Here is a 23582-nt window from a genome sequence, read left to right on the forward strand (position 1 = left end):
TGAGAAAAGCGTTTAGCTCACACATTTGTATTGGGCAGTGTACAGCCTAAGTTCCTTCTGGCGATTACCCAGATCTGCTCCTTGTCTACATTTTCCGCTAAGGCTTTTGTTGATTCAGGAGCAGCTTTGAATCTGATGGATTTGGACTTTGCTAAATGTTGTGGTTTTCCCATAATACCCCTGCAGACTCCTATCACTTTGAGGGGTATTGATGCTACTCCTTTGGCGGAGAATAAACCCCAGTTTTGGACCCAGGTGATAATGCGGGTCGCCCCAGACCACCAAGAAAATTGTAAATTTTTGGTGTTGCACAATTTGCATGATACTACTGTTCTGGGTTTTCCTTGGTTTCAAACTCATAATCCTGTTTTAGATTGGAAATCTGTGTCTGTGGTGAGTTGGGGTTGTCAATGTGTTCTTAATGACACTCCTGTTTTCTCCACCTCTCCTCAGTCTCATGATATTCCTGACTATTTTGCTGATCTTTTTGATGTATTCAGTGAGAGTACATCTGCGTCTTTGCCTCCTAATAGGAGTTATGACTGTGCAATTGAGTTAATGCCCGGGTGTAAATTTCCCAAGGGTCGGCTTTTCAACTTATCGGTTCCCGAACATGATGCTATGCCATCTTATATCAAGGAGTCGCTGGAGAAGGGTCATATTAGACCATCCTCTTCACCTTTAGGTGCTGTGTTTTTTTTGTGGCCAAGAAAGATGGTTCATTAAGGCCATGTATTGACTATCGTTCCCTTAACAAAATCACTGTTAAATATCAGTACCCATTATCCCTGATTTCTGATTTATTTTCTAGAGTTAAAAGTGCCTGTTGGTTTACCAAGCTTGACCTCAGGGGGGTGTATAATCTTATTCGCATCAAGCACGGGGATGAATGTAAGATGGTGTTTAATACTCCGGAGGGACATTTTGAGTACCTGGTGATGCCTTTTGGGCTCACTAATGCCCCTTCTGTCTTCCAGTCTTTTAAGAACGATATTTTCCGGGACTTTGTGGATAAGTTTTGATCATTTATCTGGATGATATTTTGATCTTTTCCAGTGATTGGAATTCTCATGTGGAACATGTCCAGACTGTGTTCCAGATTTTGAGGGAAAATTCTCTGTTTGTTAAGGGATCGAAGTGCCTTTTTGGTGTACAGAGAATTTCATTTTTGGGATTCATTTTGTCCACGACTGCTATTGAAATGGACCCGGCCAAGATACAGGCCATTTATGATTGGGTTCAGCCCACTTCTTTGAAGGCTCTCCAGAAGTTTTTGGGTTTTGCTAATTTCTACCGTAAATTTATAAGTAATTTTTCTGGTATTGTTAAACCACTTACTGATTTGACCAAAAAGGGCGCTGATGTGGTGATTTGGTCTCCAAAGGCAGTTTCGGCATTTCAGGAGCTTAAGCGGAGATTCACTTCTGCTCTGGTTCAGTGGCAACCTGATGCCTCACTCCCATTTCAGGTGGAGGTAGATGCTTCTGAGATTGGTGCAGGAGCCGTTTTGTCCCAAAGAGATCCGGTGACTTCTAAGATGAATCCGAGGAGGATAATTCTTGGGTCCCTGCTTCTGACATTCATGCAGAAAGATTGGTTTGTGCTTTTCACTGGGCCCATCTTGACCAGCCTAGTGGCATGGATGAGGGTTCGGAGACCCCTCCTCAAGGGGGGGTACTGTTGTGAATTCTCTCTCTGGCTTCCCTCTGGTGATTACTGAAGGTAGTGGAGCTGGTCAGATTGACAGAGGGGTTGCGAGTTCTCTTTCTGGGCTCCCTCTGGTGGTTACTGGAGGTAGATCTGATTGACAGAGGCTTGCCACCTGATAATGAGGAAGACGATTGGAGATCTGGGGTTTCTGATTGGGATTTAAGACAGCTGACTCCCTGTATCCCTGCTGGTGATTTTCTTCCTGTGCCTTCTGAGGTCTAATGGCTCCTGCTCTTTCCCTGCATGGTTCAACTAAGTGGTTCATTTGCTATTCTGCTTGCATTTGATCTGGTTTTGTCTATCTCTGCTTTGTGCGGGTCAGCTAGCTCCGGCTGGGGATGTGCTGAATCACCGCCCATATGTTACTGCTTGTGCCAGTTTGTTTTGTCCTGTTATATTGGTCTCTTTTTGCTTTGCTTTCAGAATATACCAGAGTGCTGCTATAGTGGGGGCGAAGTCGTGCGACTTCAGTGTTTTTTGTGCATCAGACGTGTTGGACTTTTTGCAGGGTTTTTTGCGTGATTGCAGACAGTGTCTTTCCTTTCCTGTCCTGTCTAGTCAGTGTTGGCCCCATCATTTGCTCAGTCTATTTTTCTGCCTGCATTTGTGTTTTCATCTTGTCTCACCGACAACATATGTTTGGGGGCTATTCCTTTGGGGTCTGCTCCGGGGCAGTTTAGATTTCCCCTGTCTTGCTTTAGGCTTAGTTAGCTCTCTGGCTGTGCCGAGGCGTCTAGGATCATCGTAGGTACGCTCCACGGCTACTGCTGTTTGTGTGCACAGGATCAGGGGTCTGCAATCCGCTTAGTTACCAACCTCTCTGGTTTTCTGTGGCTTAGCCTGGGCCTGCTATCCTCCTCGGTGACCCATTCATAACAGGAGTCACAGTCAAGATCAACTTTAAATGGATCAACTTTACTGAGACTTGTACACAGCATATTCATATTCTTTCCAGCATCATCATCATCATCAAGGTTCACAACATGCAACTCCTCTTCTGTCCCTTTCCTTCTCTCTCTGTCACTAAGCCCGCTTCCGGGGCGGACCATGCCGAATGGTCCCACAGCATCTTCGGTGCCCAGCCACACTCCAGTCGGGTGTTCTCTCAGCCGTTTTGCCCTGGTTTTGAGGGCATCAGCCCATGAGATAAGCTGCCACATGTTAAGAAATGTGTCCGTACTGCTTAATCTTTACTAGCAACCGCAGACCCACTTATACTGCGCTGCTAGTACTGCTGCTGTAGATCCCTCTGTAACAATCCTGTCATGGATACAATATGCTGGGCCTTTGGCTTGAGCTGAACATTGCCTTACACGATGTTGCCCAGGGCTAGCCAGCCATCCTGAGCTAATGGGTGCCCTCGCCCTGACTGGCTCCTATCAGGAAGTCCTTCCTAACTTATCCCACTGTTCCCCTCCTATGTTTAACTATGAACACAATGGTTCCCTTATGCCTACTATAACTATGGTCCCTATGCCCCCATCTAGTGGCCAATCTGCGGTAATACTCCCCTTTAGCATTATACCCCCATCTAGTGGCCAACCCGAGGTAACTCAATTTCCCTAGCAGATACAGATAAATCCAATGCAGTGACAACAGACAATACTTTACATATGTACACTTAGCAACAAAGACTATGCATCAATATTAAGATACCGCATATACAGTGGGGAAAAAAAGTATTTAGTCAGTCAGCAATAGTGCAAGTTCCACCACTTAAAAAGATGAGAGGCGTCTGTAATTTACATCATAGGTAGACCTCAACTATGGGAGACAAACTGAGAAAAAAAAATCCAGAAAATCACATTGTCTGTTTTTTTTTCATTTTATTTGCATATTATGGTGGAAAATAAGTATTTGGTCAGAAACAAGCAATCAAGATTTCTGGCTCTCACAGACCTGTAACTTCTTAAGAGTCTCCTCTTTCCTCCACTCATTACCTGTAGTAATGGCACCTGTTTAAACTTGTTATCAGTATAAAAAGACACCTGTGCACACCCTCAAACAGTCTGACTCCAAACTCCACTATGGTGAAGACCAAAGAGCTGTCAAAGGACACCAGAAACAAAATTGTAGCCCTGCACCAGGCTGGGAAGACTGAATCTGCAATAGCCAACCAGCTTGGAGTGAAGAAATCAACTGTGGGAGCAATAATTAGAAAATGGAAGACATACAAGACCACTGATAATCTCCCTCGATCTGGTGCTCCACGCAAAATCCCACCCCGTGGGGTCAGAATGATCACAAGAACGGTGAGCAAAAATCCCAGAACCACGCGGGGGGACCTAGTGAATGAACTGCAGAGAGCTGGGACCAATGTAACAAGGCCTACCATAAGTAACACACTACGCCACCATGGACTCAGATCCTGCAGTGCCAGACGTGTCCCACTGCTTAAGCCTGTACATGTCCGGGCCCGTCTGAAGTTTGCTAGAGAGCATTTGGATGATCCAGAGGAGTTTTGGGAGAATGTCCTATGGTCTGATGAAACCAAACTGGAACTGTTTGGTAGAAACACAACTTGTCGTGTTTGGAGGAAAAAGAATACTGAGTTGCATCCATCAAACACCATACCTACTGTAAAGCATGGTGGTGGAAACATCATGCTTTGGGGCTGTTTCTCTGCAAAGGGGCCAGGACGACTGATCCGGGTACATGAAAGAATGAATGGGGCCATGTATCATGAGATTTTGAGTGCAAACCTCCTTCCATCAGCAAGGGCATTGAAGATGAAACGTGGCTGGGTCTTTCAACATGACAATGATCCAAAGCACACCGCCAGGGCAACGAAGGAGTGGCTTCGTAAGAAGCATTTCAAGGTCCTGGAGTGGCCTAGCCAGTCTCCAGATCTCAACCCTATAGAAAACCTTTGGAGGGAGTTGAAAGTCCGTGTTGCCAAGCGAAAAGCCAAAAACATCACTGCTCTAGAGGAGATCTGCATGGAGGAATGGGCCAACATACCAACAACAGTGTGTGGCAACCTTGTGAAGACTTACAGAAAACGTTTGACCTCTGTCATTGCCAACAAAGGATATATCACAAAGTATTGAGATGAAATTTTGTTTCTGACCAAATACTTATTTTCCACCATAATATGCAAATAAAATTTAAAAAAAAAAAACAGACAATGTGATTTTCTGGATTTTTTTTTCTCCGTTTGTCTCCCATAGTTGAGGTCTACCTATGATGTAAATTACAGACGCCTCTCATCTTTTTAAGTGGTGGAACTTGCACTATTGCTGACTGACTAAATACTTTTTTTCCCCACTGTATACATCGGGACAAAACATTAAAGGGGTTAAAGGCAGATATCAACATTATAACCTCTTACATTTGCAATAGAGAATCTATTAGTTGCGAACCTAGCAAAATGCAGCCCAAGTCTCAACTTTTCACCCTGCTAATTTTCTTCAAAATAAGTGAACTCTAGGGTCCACATTTACTAAGGTTGGGGGTCACAGAGGGGCACATTGGCGCACTGGCGATCATGGGTAAGTGACACTATTTAGATACTGTGGGGCATTTGACTTGCTTAATGCTCTAGACAATATCCATTACACCTTGTATGGGTATTTTGCCCGGGACTTACCATGTTGTACCATATTGTCGCTTTATACACTTTATAACCCTTGGTCACAGGATCACCATGTGTACCTCTGTTTTGGCCTTAGTATCCCTCCTTTTCCTTTTTACTATATAAGCCATTATTGGTATGTATACTTTTGTATTGTCAATTATTTGAATCAATAAATTAATGTTTTTTTATTGGATGGTGTTCTCTGCTCCGTTTTTTCTGTGTCTATTCCTAATGGGAGCATTTCCATTCCCTATTGCTGTTAGGCCTTGGCCTTACTTTTTGGATTGAAGTTAATTTCTTCAGCATTTATTATGGTTTACATATGCTTATTTTTGACTATTTTTCGTTTTCATTTACTAAGGTTGCTGCACCCATATTCTGGTATACGTTGGCTCAGAATTCTAATGCAGTTTTTTTAGACAGATTTATTAGGACTCAGTCAGAAGTCAGGTTTTTTTTACGTGCAAGAAAAACAGACCGAGATTCACCAGTTTTTTCCACTGATAAGAAAAAACAGTTCCCCATATTCTCCTATTCATCAGTCAGAGAAAAACGGATAGCACATGGATAGCATGCAGGTGCTGTCAAATTTTTTCACAGACACATAGACTTTCATTGCAGAATTTGAGCTGACATTCAGTTCAGTATCAGACATGTCTTCAAAATTTTGCATGAATTATTTGTCTCCCAAAAAATTATAGACATGTGAACAGCCCCATAGGCTTTCATAGGTACGATTGCTATCCATGAAAAAAACGGATAGCACTTGTACGTTAAAAACCAACATGTGAATGAGCCTTGACGTTTAGCATGCAGGCATAATTTGTGCCAAACTGATTAATAACCTGTGTCAATAAATAAATAGCCATAGTGCATGAAAATAATGCAGAGCACTGAGTTAACATAATTTTGATTAAATAAATGTAAAAGCCATCCTACCACATCACGAAGACCCTATTTGGGACGGTCTGAGCAGCTAGTATTATTAAACCTTACCATATGTCAAATGACATAAAATAAGAATTAAGGGCCTGTCACACTAAGAGATATCGCTAGCAATATCGCTATAACTAGTGACGTTATAGCGATATTGCTAGCGATATCGCTGTGTGTGATACTTACCTACGACCGCTCCCCCGCTGGTTATCGCTGATCGCACGAGAACGTCCTGGACTGTTTCTCGTCGTCAGCTTCCTGTGGCGCTTCCTGCTGTGACGACGAGCGACGCATGGAGCCGGGCGGGAGGACGCAGGATCGCCTAGTCTGACAGGTAAGTAGCGACCCCCGTCCCCAGCTATGTCGCTGGTGAGATCTGCCTGTGTGGCAGCTCACTAGCGACCACTTAGCGATGTACCAGCGATCCTGACCGCGTCATATCGCTGGTCGGGATCGCTGGTACATCGCTAAGTGTGACAGTACCTTTAGGGCTGAGCAGGTTCAAGACCCCGACTAATGGATACCCATCCATGGCTAACTATGTGAGTGCAATGTCCACCTCAGATAAAAGGGAGGCCACACCCATATTTGCAAAGTGTTGATGTACAGTTGTACACGCAGCATGTAGGCACGTGTTCACACTGGCCACTAAAGAGATAAAACCCAAGATAAAAACAAATTAACAAAGAACTCTGGGGCGACCTTCCTCACCACTTTCAGACTGCATTCATGAGCATCTAACTATTAACCCTATTAACCCTTTATTACGTCTATATCAAGTGGGCAATTATCAGATCATTGTTTACTATTTATGGCAACCCTTACTATTGGATTTCCTTAGCATTTGGATTGTATGCTTGCGTTTTCCATTTATATTTATTAAAAGGATTTTACCTACGGTACTTATTTTTCCACATTGGTGCATACAGTCCCAATACCATCTCATCCTATTGGACCACTATTGTAACTGTCTCCATATACCTCTTTGTGATCCTTTTTGCATTAGCACTTTAAACTTTATTAACCCCTTTCTGACATATGACATACTATCCCGTCCATGTGCCCTGGGCCTTAATGCCCATGAACAGGATAGTACGTCATACACAATCAGCCGTGCTCACGGGGGGAGAGCGGCTGATCGCGGCAGGGTGTCCTCTCTTTCTGCTCCTTTTCTACACCTGCGGCTCTGCTCACGTCCCTGTATCCCAGTCGTGCCTGCTTGTTTCCCTGTACTTCCCAAAACTTTTCCTGCTCGTCTAGCCTGAACCTGGTACGACATGTCCTCATATCGCACTCGTACCTGCCAGTGTCCCAGTTCTTCCTGAAACAGTTTCTGTCCCTCCAGACTGAGTCGTGCCCATCTGCCTGCCAGAGTGTCAGTCGTGCCCACCCGCCTGCCTGCCAGATTGTCAGCCGTACTCGCCTGTCTTTGGAGTCAGCTGCTACTGACAGATGCCGCCCTGGAGTGGTACCTGGCAGCTACCTGCCGCACATGCCTGACCTCATCACTAGAGGCGCCAGTGAACACCAAGGTAGCTGCTTAGTCATGCCCATCCAGGGTAAGTTTGGTTTGTGGCACAGTGGGGCCACAATCCTTGCTCACATCATCCAGTCTAGGCGCGAGTGTTACAGTTTGCTCAGGCCATGGTCCCCACTGAGTCCCATAGTCCTTAGCTATCGGAGCAAGATGAACTTATTTTTGCCAGCATGAGTGACAGGACAAACTTTTTTACCCAATCTGAATCCCTGACTTTTGCTGCACCAGCCCAAGTCGCAGTCCCTGCAGCCAGGGCTGCCACTAGGAATTTCGGGGCCCAATACTGGCAAAATATTCGAGGCCCCCTTGAGACTCCGCCCAGGCTCCACCCCTCGAACTGTCCACAGCCCCACCGCTCTCTTGGAAAAACTCCACTTCTCACCTATCCCACATTAACAGTTCCCATCACCAGATTAAACATACAGCCAGCAGCTTTTGTTTTGGCCAAAAAATTTTTTAAGCCGCCACCACAAGGTAGACTCATTTGGCCAAGCTCTACTCTATCCTATTAATCATTTGTTAAAATATTGTCCAATACAATTTAGGTATATTTTTATTTATTTTTCAATTTTTAAAATTGCCAATGATATCACATACAAGGGACAAATATCACTGAATCTCCATCCTGCCCCCTGTATCTCCATCCTGCCCCTGTGTCTCCCATCCTGCCCCCATGTCTCCCATCCTGCCTCCATGCCGCTTTCAATAAAAAAAATTTAAAAAATCCCTTTCTCCCTACCTGGCCGCGCTCCTGCAGCGATGCTCCCTCCATGCAGTTCAAGCGCGCATTCGCAGGCGAATGACAATGATGTCAGCTGTCATCTTCCGATTGGCTGGTGACTTTTAACTATTGCTGTGTGGGCCCACACGGCAATAGAGTTTAACTGAAACAGCATCACGGACACAAGTTCAGTTACTGCATCGGCAGAATCCTGCCGCTGGGGCCCGATGAACAGATGAGATGGGGCCCGATGCGGGCCCCCTCTGCTCGAGTCCCATAATGCCCTGATGGTGGCCCTGCCTGCAGTCATATATACTCAACATGCGACTTGCGCTCCCAGAGTGAAATCCGCCCCAGCAGATCCGCCAAGGTACTATGGCAATCCAAAGCAGTGCCGTCTGTTCCTGGAGCTGTGCTTGCAGCACTACAAATTTTTTGCTCTGATGCGGCCAAGGTGGGATTTCTAATGTCCTACCTAGCAGTAGATGCCTTGAAATGGCTCAACCCCCTCTGTGAAGCAGGGGATCCTATCACCTCGCACCTACAGGCCTTCCTGGTGGCCTTCCGTAAAGTCTTCAATGTGCCTAGTTCAGCGTCTTCTGCAAAGACTTCCCTCCCAAGCTTCCAGAAACAGACCAGATGGGTGACGCCTGTGGGAAAACCGCCACGTCTGGCCATGACCGTCTAGAGACCATCTGTTCTTCAGCCTGTAAGAAAGAGCAGCTACCCGAGCAGAAGCCATGAAGTCCGACAGGAATGGGTTGGCTGAGCAGCAGCCTGAATCTAGTAGTAAGAAGGGATTGTAGTGGAACATCCTGACGGTCTCTGCCCTGAGTCATGTGACCACAGAGTAGCCATGGCGCTGCTGCTGAATGAACTGGAGGTGTGTGCGGGCAATCGCCTTTTGTCACTGTGCACATCGCGCCCTCCTCCCCATCTACTCTCATCCTCGGTCGCGTTTCTATGGTGACGCTGTGCTGGCCTGTTCCGGAGCCCATTTGCATGAGTGTGTGGGTGTGGCTTTGGGTCATGTCACCACAGCATCTCTGTGGCGCTGATGATGATGCAACTGGTGGGGGAGCACGGGCAGTCACCATCTGCGGGGATGAACATGTGCACCCTCCTCCCCCCCTCTATCATCTTCAGTTGAAACTCTATGGTGATACTGTGCTGGCCTTTTCTGGCACCCGTTTCCATGACCACGTGGGCGTGGCTTTGGGTCTTGTGCCCACAGCATTGTCATGACGCTTCTGATGATGCGATTGGTGGGTGTGTATGGGGAGTCACATGCGCCAATCAACACCAAAGATATGGCATCATACAACACTGGGTTATATTAAAGGATGCTGGGTAAATCCTAAGACCACTCCCCCAGAAGAAGGCTTTGGCACCGAAACGCGTGTAGGGATATCTGGTTCTACAGTCCTGTTTTGGTAAATAAATATATTGTTTCTTACCTTACATTCTTTTAGTCTGGGTAAATTGCTTTTCTATATTATGCCTGAAGGGGACACATATCCTTACAGACCACTCTATTGATCATTTATTATCTATACTTTACTCTTCACAGTTTATAATATGTTGGTCCTGTAATTCCTTAAATGTTTATTATCATGTTCCTAGACTGAATGTATTTTACTGTATATAATATTAACCTACTGGTTTGTGGATGACTTCTTGGTTAGTTGTATATGTACTTATTTTATATTATGCATTAATAAAGTTTATTTTTATTCTGTAAATGATATGGTTATCTACACCTTTTTTCTTTTGGTATGATTTATGTTAATCAGGTGTAACCATTTATTATGGTCAGTGATATTTAGTAACATATTACATCTAATATATAAAGCTCAATGTGTGTGTGTATGTTTGTATGTACAGTATGTATGTGTGTATGTCCGGGATTGGCATCTGCACCGTCGCAGCTACAGCCACAAAATTTTGCACAGTCACACATCTGGACCCCAAGAGCATCATAGGCTATGTTGTGAGGTGAAATTTTAACCCCACGCATTCCAATTCACCAAACAATTTTGCCCCTAGGTACATAATGGGGAAAAAGTGTATGTATGTATGTATGTATGTGTATGTCCGGGATTGGCATCTGCACCATTGCAGCTACAGCCACAAAATTTTGCACAGTCACACATCTGGACCCCGAGAGCGTCATAGGCTATGTTGTGAGGCGAAATTTTAACCCCACGCGTTCCAATTCACCAAACAATTTGGCCTATTATCATTTCTATGGTGTTATTGTCCTTCTGTAAAGCTGGAAATAACACAATTTATTACCGTGCCAACACAGACCACCCTCTGACACAGACTGCAGGGGGAGCCCAGTATCACACCAGTATCACACAGGATAGGATTAGATACACGGCTCAGCAGTCAGTATCACACAGGATAGGATTAGATACACAGCTCAGCACCAGTATCACACAGGACAGGATTAGATACACGGCTCAGCAGTTAGTATCACACAGGATAGGATTAGATACACGGCTGAGCAGTCAGTAACACACATGATAGGATTAGGTACACGGCTCAGCAGTCAGTATCACACAGGATAGGATTAGATACATGGCTCAGCAGTCAGTATCACACAGGATAGGATTAAATACACAGCTCAGCACACAGTATCACACAGAATAGTATTAGATACACGGCTCAGCAGACAGTATCACACAGAATAGGATTAGATACACCACTCAACAGTCAATATCACACAGGATAGGATTAGATACACGGCTCAGTCAGTATCACACAGGAAAGGATGAGATACACAGCTGAGCAGTCAGTAACACACATGATAGGATTAGGTACACGGCTTAGCAGTCAGTATCACACAGGATAGGGATAGATACACGGCTCAGCAGTCAGTATCCCACAGGATAGGATTAGATACACGGCTCAGCAGTCAGTATCACGCAGGATAGGATTAGATACACAGCTCAGCAGTCAGTATCACACAGGAGAGGATTAGACACATGGCTCAGCAGTCAGTATCACACAGGAGAGGATTAGATACACAGCTCAGCAGTCAGTATCACACAGGATAGGATTAGATACATGGCTCAGCAATCAGGCTCGGACTGGGGTGTCTGGGGCCCACCAGGGGAATGGACTCTAGGGGCCCACCCTACAGTTATATGCAAATATCTGTCAGTCGTTATCCCCATTATAGTGGAGCTTCGGCTGTAAAACACAGGCGGCGCCTGCACATCTACTGTGCGCCCCCATAACTGGGATGTATAATTACAGTAGCTTACATTACTGGGGTTCTTTGGTTAAAACAAGTTATCACCGATCCATGGGATCCACAGGATAGGTGATCGCTTAGGTCCGACCATTAGAAATTGCACCGATTGGAAGAATGAGGAAGTTTTATCCTTGATAGGACACTTATCCCCATTTTAAAATCGAGCGGCAGGTGGGATATCTGACCGCAGCTCCATTCATTCTCTTTGGGGCTTCTATGAAAAAACAAGTGCAGCTACGGAGGGAATGAATGGATCAGTGATCAAGTCAGACATGCCACTCCAGTCTAATGGGGATAAAAGCTCCACGTTCTGCCGATTGGGTCCACATAGTCCACCATACAATATTATGGTCAACCACATAGTCCGCCATACAATATTTTGGGCAACCACATAATCCGCCATACAGTATTATGGGCAACCACATAGTCCACCATACAGTATTATGAGCACCCACATATTCCGCTATACAGTATTATGGGCACCACATAGTCCGCCATACAGTATTATGGGCAACCACATAGTCCGCCATACAGTATTATGGGCAACCACATAGTCCGCCATACAGTAATATGGGCAACCACATAGTCCGCCATACAGTATTATGAGCACCAACATTGTCCACCATACAGTATTATGGGCAACCACATAGTCCGCCATACAGTATTATGAGCACCCACATAGTCCACCATACAGTATTATGGGCACCTCATAGTCCACCATACAGTATTATGGGCACCTCATAGTCCGCCATACAGTATTATGGGCACCACATAGTCCGCCATACAGTATTATGGGCAACCACATTGTCTGCCATACAGTATTATGGGCAACCACATAGTCCGCTATACAGTATTATGGGCACCAACATTGTCCACCATACAGTATTATGGGCAACCACATAGTCCGCCATACAGTATTATGAGCACCCACATAGTCCACCATACAGTATTATGGGCACCTCATAGTCCACCATACAGTATTATGGGCACCTCATAGTCCGCCATACAGTATTATGGGCACCACATAGTCCGCCATACAGTATTATGGGCAACCACATTGTCTGCCATACAGTATTATGGGCAACCACATAGTCCGCCATACAGTATTATGGGCACCTCATAGTCCACCATAGAGTATTATGGGCACCTCATAGTCCACCATACAGTATTATGGGCACCTCATAGTCCGCCATACAGTATTATGGGCACCACATAGTCCGCCATACAGTATTATGGGCAACCACATTGTCTGCCATACAGTATTATGGGCAACCACATAGTCCGCCATACAGTATTATGGGCACCTCATAGTCCACCATAGAGTATTTTGGGCCCCATAAAATGCTCCTCCATACAGTATTATGGGGCACCTGCTCCTTCATACCTTATTATGGGCCCCCTGCTCCTCCATGCAGCACATTAAGGCCCTGATGCTCCTCATTGCAGCACATTATGGCCCCGCTGCTCCTCATTGCAGCACTCTTTATAACATTCTGGAGTATATGCAAATTGCCATTAGAAAAAATGAAGCAGTAGACTTTGTAAAAATTAATATTTGTGTCATTCTCAAAACTTTTGGCCATGACTGTAATGGTGTGGTCCAGCTGTAGACATAAAATGGCTATGTTGTTGCTGTTGTTGTATTGGGCCTTCATGTATCTGTGGTGAAGGACTCCATGTGGGAGTGTGTTCACTCACAGATCTTGTGGTCTCCTCGAGTAGTCCAGGCATTTGGAGAAGGTTTTGGCATGAAAGTTGCCATCTTTCAAGGTATGCCAAGATGGGAGTGGGGTTATTGGGTGGGGTGCATGCAGCTATAACTATTTGTATTGCACCTCTGGCCCACAGCCTTACTTCTCGAGGGATTGTGCGGAGAGAGCGAGCCAGACTCCGCGCATAGGCCTTTTCCCCGTCATCATTGGCAGTGCGGGACAGGTAGTATCCACTTGGATTTTGTACCAGTGGGGGCAACCGCCCTCCTGCACCGGCCACGGCATGAGATTACATTATGGCCTCCCCTGCTCCTCCATGCAGCATATTATGGGCCCCCGGCCCCCCCTGCTCCTCCATGCAGCACATTATGGCCCCGCTGCTCCTCATTGCAGCACATTATGGCCCCGCAGCTCCTCATTGCAGCACATTATGGCCCCGCAGCTCCTCATTGCAGCACATTATGGCCTCCCCTGCTCCTTCATGCAGCATATTATGGCCCCGCTGCTCCTCCATGCAGCACATTATGGCCCCGCTGCTCCTCCATGCAGCACATTATGGCCTCCTCTGCTCCTCCTTGCAGCACATTATGGCCTCCCCTGCTCCTCCATGCAGCACATTATGGCCTCCTCTGCTCCTCCATGCAGCACATTATGGCCTCCCCTGCTCCTCCAAGCAGCACATTATGGCCTCCCCTGCTCCTCCATGCAGCACATTATGGCCTCCCCTGCTCCTCCATGCAGCACATTATGGCCTCCCCTGCTCCTCCATGCAGCACATTATGGCCTCCCCTGCTCCTCCATGCAGCACATTATGGCCTCCCCTGCTCCTCCATGCAGCACATTATGGCCCCGCTGCTCCTCATTGCAGCACATTATGGCCTCCCCTACTCCTTCATGCAGCACATTATGGGCCCCCGCCCCCCCTGTTTCTCCATGCAGCATACAATGGCATCCCCTGTTCCTCCATGCAGCACATTATGGCCCCTCTGCTCCTCCATGCAGCAAATTATGGCCTCCCCTGCTCCTCCATGCAGCACATTATGGCCTCCCCTGCTCCTCCATGCAGCACATTATGGCCTCCTCTGCTCCTCCATGCAGCACTTTATGGCGTCCCCTGCTCCTCCATGCAGCACATTATGAGACCCCAGCCCCCCCTGCTCCTCCATGCAGCATATTATGGCCCTCCCCTGCATACATGAAGAAAAAAAAAATCAAGTACTCACCTCTCCTGTTCCCACCGCAGGTCCTGTTCACTCAGTGTCTCTCCAGACTCTGCAACGCTCAGGACAGAGAGGCTGAGCACGCAGTGATGATGTCATAGCTCCCTCTGCCCTGAGACGTCGCAGAGTCACAGGGCACTGAAGACACTGCAGCTGCCGGAACAAGGAGAGGTGAGTTATTAGAGGGGGCGCCGATACCAGCGCTGACCCCATGCTGTCTGTCCCACTCCCGTTCGCCCAGGGCCCCCAGTGCCTACCTGGTTCGTTTGGTGGTGGTGCCGCCGGCCCTGGTCCTAGCGGTGGGTCGTAACAGCTTGCATGAGCCCATGCGCCTCTGCCTCGGCCTCCTTCAGTTTTAAAGGGCCCGCGTCCCTTTTTTTTTTTCTTCCTCCTCCTCTCTCGGGCCCAGGGGCCTACCGGGCATTTCACCGGTATCCCGGTGCGCCAGTCCGACCCTGATAGGAATAGATACACGGCTCAGCAGACAGTATCACACAGGATAGGATTAGATACACAGCTCGGCACACTATATCACACAAAATAGTATTAGATACACGGCTCAGCAGACATTATCACACAGAATAGGATTAGATACACGGCTCAGCAGTCAGTATCACACAGGATAGGATTAGATACACGGCTGAGCAGTCAGTAACACACATGATAGGATTAGGTACACAGCTCAGCAGTCAGTATCACACAGGATAGGGTTAGATATATGGCTTAGCAGACGGTATCACACAGGATAGGATTAGATACACTGCTCAGCAGTCAGTATCACACAGGAGAGGATTAGACACATGACTCCGCAGTCAGTATCACACAGGATAGGAATAGATACACAGCTCAGCAGTCAGTATCACACAGGATAGGAATAGATACACGGCTCAGCAGTCAGTATCACACAGGATAGGAATAGATACACGGCTGAGCAGTCAGTAACACACATGATAGGATTAGGTACACGGCTCAGCAGTCAGTATCACACAGGATAGGGTTAGATACATGGCTCAGCAGATGGTATCACACAGGATAGGATTAGATACACTGCTCAGCAGTCAGTTTCACACGGGATAGGATTAGAAACACAGCTCAGCAGAAAGTATCACACAGGAGAGGATTAGGTACACAGCTCAGCAGACATTATCACACAGGATAGGGTTAGATACACAGCTCAGAAACAGGATGTGCCAAAGGAGAGGACATTTTCATTCTAAGAATTCCACTCATCCCATCTGATTTGTTTTTGATTTTAAACACCTCCAGTTTCCAGTTCAACTGCTATTTGCAATGTCCATTAACAGTCCTTGAAAGTAGATTTGCAATCTCCATGTTTTTCTCATGGTCAACTTTACGTGGTCTGTTCAAGACTTGAAACTGCCAAAAATCTGTGCACTGAAAGGAAAAACCAAAATCTTGAATGAGTTGAAAATAAAATACTATCAATACTTGGGTAATCGTTTAGTTAATTTGTGTTGCAAATCTGTAGTGTTGAATATATGATGTGAAATGTTTTTATGTGCAATATAATCATTATAATTGTAACAACCCTGCTGGCATCACTACATGGCCTCCCATCCCCCGCACACCAACTTACTTTCTGCTTCAAGCCATGCTGTGAATTCTGTCTGTTGCCAGCTCTGTGCCTCTGCTCTCCATGTTTCCAGACTGTGTGTATAGGTGGCGGCGCCTGAACTCTCTGGTTCTTATGCAGTCAGGGTGCACCTGTGTAATCTGTCCCTGACCAATCACCTGGAGCCCTTGACTAGTTAGTTACACCACTCCCACTGAAACATTGCCTGTGCAATGTCTAATCTCAGTTAGTATCTTGCTGCTGAGGAAGCCAGGCCCTGTTCTGTGTATCTCCTTCTCTGGAGGTCCTCCTAGTCTTGCTTTGTACCTTGTCTGCCTGCCAGGAGGCTGAATATCCTGGCCCTTGAGTCTTGTTCCCAGTGCCTTGTCTGTTCTCTGCTCGCCTGCCAGGAGGCTGAATATCCTGGTCCTTGTGTCTTTGTCCCTGTCTCTCTGTCTGAACTCAGTCTTACCTTTGTCTATCAGTCTCCCTTTCTCCTTGTCCGTGGCTCCCTTCCTTGCTGTGTCTTTCCTTGTGTCCTCCCTGTCTGTGCATCGGCACTCTGGCAGCTTTATCTGTGCATCTGCACTCTGGCAGCTTTATCTGTGCATCTGCACTCTGGCAGCTTTATCTGTGCATCTGCACTCTCGCAGCTCTATCTGTGCATCTGCACTCTCGCAGCTCTATCTGTGCATCTGCACTCTCGCAGCTCTATCTGTGCATCTGCACTCTCGCAGCTCTATCTGTGCATCTGCACTCTCGCAGCTCTATCTGTGCATCTGCACTCTCGCAGCTCTATCTGTGCATCTGCACTCTCGCAGCTCTATCTGTGCATCTGCACTCTCGCCGCTCTGCCTGCTCGGATCCTCAGCCACTCTGCCTGCACAGCTCCTTCTGCCACTGCAGAACCTCTTTCTGCAGCTTCTCTCTGCATTTCTGCCTTCACCTGCACCCCCTGTGTGAACAGGTCCAAACCTGTTCCTTCTTATTTCACTCCTGCCTGCCTGCACCTCCTGTGTGAACAGGTCCAGACCTGTTCCTTCATATTCCACGCCTGCCTGCCTGCATCCATACCTGCACCTGCTGTGTGAACAGGCCCCTACCTGTTCCTTCTCAAGCCGTGCCCGCCTGTCCTGTGTCTCAAGCCGTGCCCGCCTGTCCTGTGTCTCAAGCCACGCCTGCTTGCCCAGTGTCTCCAAGCCACGCCTGCTTGCCCAGTGTCTCCAAGCCACGCCTGCTTGCCCAGTGTCTCCAAGCCACGCCTGCTTGCCCAGTGTCTCCAAGCCACGCCTGCTTGCCCAGTGTCTCCAAGCCACGCCTGCTTGCCCAGTGTCTCCAAGCCACGCCTGCTTGCCCAGTGTCTCCAAGCCACGCCTGCTTGCCCAGTGTCTCCAAGCCACGCCTGCTTGCCCTGTATCTGTCGTACCTTCTTGCCCTGTGTCTCAGTCTGCCTGTCAGTCACACCTGTCCAAGTGACTTGTCTCCATGTGGGATCAGCAGCCACAGCCAGACACCACCCTGGAGTGGCACCCGACAGCTATCTGCCGCACAAGCCTGACCTCACCATCAGAGGCTCCAGTGAAGACCAAGGTAGCTGTCACAGTCACACCCCTTCCAGGGTAGTCTGGTCTGTGGCACAGTGGGGCCACAACTCCCGGCTCGCGCCATTCAGCCAAGGCGCGAGCGTGACAATAATTTGTTATAACTAACCATAGTTGGTTACTATGTCCAGGCAATGCCGGGCTCTTCAGCTAGTATTGTATATATTTAGTGATACTATATACATACTGCCGGCTTCTTGGCGTTCACCAGTAGTATCCTAGATGAGTGTTGTATGTGTAAAGTCCCCATCACACAAGTTTTGTGACGCAACAGCAATTTCACCACCGAGATCGCTGTGTGTGACACTTACCAGCGACCGGCCCCCCTGCCGGTTATCGCTGATCGCCCTGGAATGCCCAGGACATTTTTTTGATCGCTGGTCTCCCGCTGGCCAGCACGCATCGCTGCGTGTGACAGGCTGGAGACCAGCAAGCAGCAGCTGGTAACTAAGGTAAACGTCGGGTTTCTAAGTGCTGCGCGCTTAGAAACCCGATGTGTACCTTAGTTACCAGCTCTCTGCACCAGTGCGCTGGTAACTAAGGTACACATCGATGCCGCGCGCTCGGCGTCACTCACAGCATGGTCTCAGAAGCTTTCACCATAGGTATAACGCACTGTAATGCTGGAGCATTGCAATGTATTATACCTGCAACCAAAGTAAAAAAGAGAAAGTCCCATAAACAGACTAGGTAAAAAAAAGGAAAACTTTTTTAAAAATATGTAAAAAAAAATCTTAAATCATTTTAAAAAATCCACTAATAAATACACATTTTTATCTAAAAAAAATTAAATAAACAAAAAAAGTACACATGTTTGGTAACGCTGCATCCGTAAAAATCCCATCTATAAAAGTGTCACACTAGTTAACCTGTTCAGTGAATGCCGTAAAAAAAACGCTTGGAAAATGTGGAATAAAACGTGATTAAAAAAATGGTAATAAAAATAGTATCACTGAAAGCATTATCTTGTCCCGCAAAAAATAAGCTCTCTCATGACTCTGTCTGACAAAATATGGAAAAATTATAGCTTTCAAAATACAGAGATGCAAAAGCTTCTTAAAAAAAAAGCATCTTTTAGTCTGTGACAGCTGTCAAACATAAAAACCCGCTATAAAAACTCGCTGTAAATAGTAAATCAAACCCCCCTTTATCACCTCCTTAGTTAGAGAAAAATAATAAAATAAAAAAAGTATTTATTTCCATTTTTCCAATAGGGTTAGGGTTGGCACTGAGGTTAGGGATAGGGTTGGGATTAGGGTTAGGGGTGTGTTAGGGTTATGGTTAGGGTTGGGGGTGTGTTGGGGTTAGGATTGGAGTTAGAACAACATCGCTCCTTCCCTTCCGAGCTCTGTCATGCGCCCAAACAGTGGTCCCCCCCATATATGGGGTAGCAGCATACTCAGGACAAATTGCACAACAACTTTTGTGGTCCAATTTCTCCTGTTACCCTTGGGAAAAAAAAATTGGGGGCAAAAAGATCATTTTTGTTGAAAAAAATGTGATTTTTTATTTTCACGGTTCTACGTTATTAACTTTTGTGAAGCACTTGGGGTTTCAAAGTGCTCACCACACAGCCAGATAATTTCCTTGGGGGGTCTAGTTTCCAAAATGGGGTCACTTATGGGGGGTGTCCACTGTTTAGGTACATCAGGAGCTCTCTAAACGTGACATGGCGTCCGCTCTCGATTCCATCCAATTTTACATTCAAAACCTCAAACTCCTTCTCTTCCGAGCCCTTCCTTGCGCCTAAGGTCTTCCTCCACACACATGTACTCGGGAGAAATTGCACAACAAATATTGTGGTTCATTTTCTCCTGATACCCCTAACAAAATAAAAAAATTGTGTCCGAAGTAAAATTTTTGGTAAAAAAAGTTATATGTTCATTTTTTCCTTCCGCATTGCTTCAATTCTTGTGAAGTACCTGAAGGGTTAATAAACTTTTTGAATGTGGTTTTGAGCACCTTGAGGGGTGCAGTTTTGAGAATGGTGTCAATTTGGGGTAATTTTTGTCATATTGACTCCTCAAAGTGACTTCAAATGTGATGTGGTCCCTAAAAAAATGGTTTTGTAAATTTTGTTGTAAAAATGAGAAATCGCTGATCATCTTTTAACCGGTATGACTTCCTAACAAAAAAAAATTTGTTTCCAAAATTGTCTTGATGTAAAGTAGACATATGGCAAATGTTATTTATTAAGTATTTTGTGTGACATATCTCTCTGATTTAACGGCGTAAAAATTAAAAGTTTGAAAATTGCAAATTATTAGAAATTTTCGCCATATTTCCATTTTTTCATAAATAAACGCAAGTTGTTTCAAAGAAATGTTACCACTAACATGAAGTACAATATGTCACGAAAAAATATTCTCAGAATCAGTGGGATCCGTTGAAGCATTCCAGAGTTATAACAACATAAGGTGACAGTGGTCCGATTTCAAAATTAAGGCCTGATCATTAACCTACAAAGTGGCTTGGTCCTTAAGGGGTTAAAGAAAGATGTAATTTTTAAGAAGAATTAGGCGCAAATGAAAAAACAGGCAAAAAACACCAAAATCTAGACAAAAATGGGGCAAATGCAATAATGAATTGGACCCTTGATGTCTAATGATGGTGTACACCTGCTGAATCTACATTACTACTTTATTTGTTAGGAATTTATAGTCTGTAATCAGACCATAGAGCGGACATTGTCCTTCTGAAGAAATCTGGCTGCTAGCAAGGTTGTTAACAAGTGTATAATCTATGCGCAGATCAATACATGTCAAAAGGCCTTTACTAGATGCAATTACTAGTGATTAAACCTCAGGAGCTGGTGATGTAACCTGTGGATTGTGACATTTCTGTTGCTCACACCTCATTACACCTTAATTTCTGCTGTGTGAGGTCATGTCTTGTCTTCTATGAATCAGAACGCAGGGATATTTCACTGCTGTAAATAAGTTACATGTATAGGTGTCTACTAGAGATGAGCGAACGTGCTCAGATAAGGTGTTATCTAAGCACTCTCATGTGCTAACCGAGTGTCTGTGACATGCTCGAATATTATGTGCGAGTCCCCATGGCTGCATGTCTCACGGATGTTAGGCAGCCGCAACACATGCAGGGATTGCCTGTTTGTTATACAATCCCTACATGTGTTCCGGCTGCCTGACAGCTGCGAAATTGTAACGCTCAAGCCCAGAGTGGATGGCGTGAGCATGGGATTGTGGCCCCACTGCACCACAACCAGGCTACCCTGGAAGGGGCGTGACTATGTAGGAGGATGGACCAAGTTAGAGCTGCTCAGTGTTGCCGGGGGAAGGACTTTCTGTATAGAGAAAACCTGAGCACCTGACTGAAGGGGGCGGGTTGGATATAAAAAGGGGAAAGCGCGCGAAGCTGGGGCTTTTGGCAGGAAGGAAGCAGCTTACCTAAGAGAAGGTTGACTCCACTGACCCAGGCCAAATATCGAACCCACTCCGCCACCTAATTCCCCCTGAATGCACTGACTGTGCAGCTTCTGATGCTAGTTCCCTTCTGACCTCTGACCGTGTGGGTCCAGACAGACCGGTGCTCCCATCTACACCGGGCACATGACATAGTGCTGATTCCTCTCACCATGTGGCTCCCGACAATGCAGCCGCAGGCTTTGCTCCAGGACTCCATACTCTGCTCTTTTTGCCACAGAACTCCGGCCATTCCACATCGTATGCCAGAACCGGGGACAACTAGGAAACACCGCTTCAGTACAGAGACTGCGTCACAACTATTTTCGGGACCGTTTCAACGACGTCTCACACCCATTATGGCGCCATCGTGGGATCTTCCAATCTCTTTCTTCGTGCACCTCAGGACTGATAAGTTAACTTGTTTAATCCCGCTTCTAACCCTGCACCGTTTGTTGCTTATAATTTGTTTACACTTTATACTGGTCAATTTCTCGTGCTCTCTGCGAGGAGCGAATACTGTGATTTCCTTTTTCTGTATAAAGTACCCGTTAACTCTTGCTCTGCCTCCTGCTCGTCACTGCATCCTGCGTACCTGCTCGTACTCTTACAACTAAGCAGTTACCTTGGTGTTCACTGGAGCCTCTGATGGTGAGGTCAGGCTTATGCGGCAGGTAGCTGCCAGGTACCACTGCAGGGCGGTGTCTGGCTGTAGCAGCTGATCCCACTGAGGGACTGAACACCAATAGCAGGTGCGGGCAAGTACAGACCGACTCAGCTGACACTCTTGGCAGGCAGGCGGCACGACTGGCACTCAGGCAGGCAGGCATGGCTGGCACTCAGGCACGGCCGGCAGGCGGGCACGGCTCGAACTAGAGGGACAGGAATTGATTTGGAAGGGACAGGAACACGGGCAGGTATGAATGGTATATAGGGACAGGAAGGAACCTATTCAGACTGGAGGAGCAGGAACTGATTCAGGAAGGACAGGAACACGGACAGGTATGAGTGGTATATGGGAACAGGTAGAGACCTGTTCAGACTCGAGGAGAGACAGGAACCATTAGGAACCAGTTCAGACAGGATGGACAAAGATACACAGGAAGGAAGAGGAGTGGGAGCAGAGCAAAGTCGCAGAGTGCAGAGAGCAAAGCAGAACCACAAGGTGCAGAGCAAAGAGCAGAGCAGAGCTGCAAGGTGCAGAGCAAAGAGCAGAGTAGAACAATAAGATGCAGAGCAAAGAGCAGAGCAGCACCATAACATGCAGAGCAGCACCATAAGGTTCAGAGCAAACAGAAGAACCGCAAGATGTGGAGCAAAGAGCAGAACCGCAGGATGCGGAGCAAAGGGTAGAACCGAAGTATGGGGAACAAAGGGCAGAACCGGAGGATGCGGAGCAAAGGGCAGAACCACAGGGTGCAGAGCAAAGAGCAAAACCCCAGGATGTGGAGCAAAGAGCTGAACTGCAGGTTGCAGAGCAAAGAGCAGAACCGCAGGTTGCGGCGCAAAGAGCAGAAGGCGTGAATACAAGGAAACACACAGCGGAATAGGGAAGGCTACAGACAGGGATACAAATGGACACAGATATAGGACTTAGTACAGACAGGGTCAGGAACGGGTACAGGTATAGGACTCAGTACAGACAACAACGGACACGGGACAAGTACAGGACAGAGGATTCAGGCCTGAGTATGCAGCCCACATGGAGGTGGAAAACAAGACAAAGGATACAGGTACGGGCCACGGTATGCAGCCCCCTGGAAGGCAGAACAAGAGAAATAGCAGGACAGGACCTGGCAATTCAGTAGCCAAAGACAGACCGAGTTTGTTGCTCAGGCAACCCCTACGGGTGGGGATGCCTTAAGTCCCTGAGGTCTCTAGGCAATTGGCTGGGGACACCTTATGAAGGTGCACATCGTCTCTTTAAGAACCAGGAAGTGCCGCCGCCATAAGCATACAGCCAGGAAGTATGCAGCAAGCAAGGACATGAGGACCAGAGCATGGAGCTGGCAGAGGACAGAACTCACAGCATGGCCCGGAGTGGTGAGTAAGATGGGAGATGGGAAGCCATGCAGTGATGCTGGCAGGGATGTTACAGAAACATGCTGGTGCGGGGACTCGAACATATTTTGAGAGCAAGCTGAAGACACTCGGTTAGCACCCGAACATGCTCGGATAACACCTTATCTGAGCACGTTCACTCATCACTAGTGTCTACCTCTATGGAATCTTTTCGAAGGCTTTCACAATGATATTGTACAATCAAGTAATATGTTTCCTTATAACATGTATTATAAGCATATAAAAG

General features: G+C 46.7%; 1 long non-coding RNA gene across 1 annotated transcript in view; it reads left to right on the plus strand.

The window, feature by feature from the left end:
• The window catches only part of LOC141050852 (uncharacterized), a 40806-nt gene extending 18972 nt beyond the window's left edge, over positions 1–21834 (plus strand). The window contains exon 2 of the long non-coding RNA XR_012220536.1: positions 21516–21834. This is a non-coding gene — a long non-coding RNA (uncharacterized lncRNA). The remainder of the gene's footprint in view (positions 1–21515) is intronic.
• The last annotated feature ends 1748 nt before the right edge of the window (positions 21835–23582 follow it).

This window comes from Dendrobates tinctorius, unplaced genomic scaffold (assembly GCF_039654945.1).
Source record: "Dendrobates tinctorius isolate UK_male_01 unplaced genomic scaffold, ASM3965494v1 ptg000154l, whole genome shotgun sequence".
Lineage (NCBI taxonomy): Eukaryota > Metazoa > Chordata > Amphibia > Anura > Dendrobatidae > Dendrobates > Dendrobates tinctorius.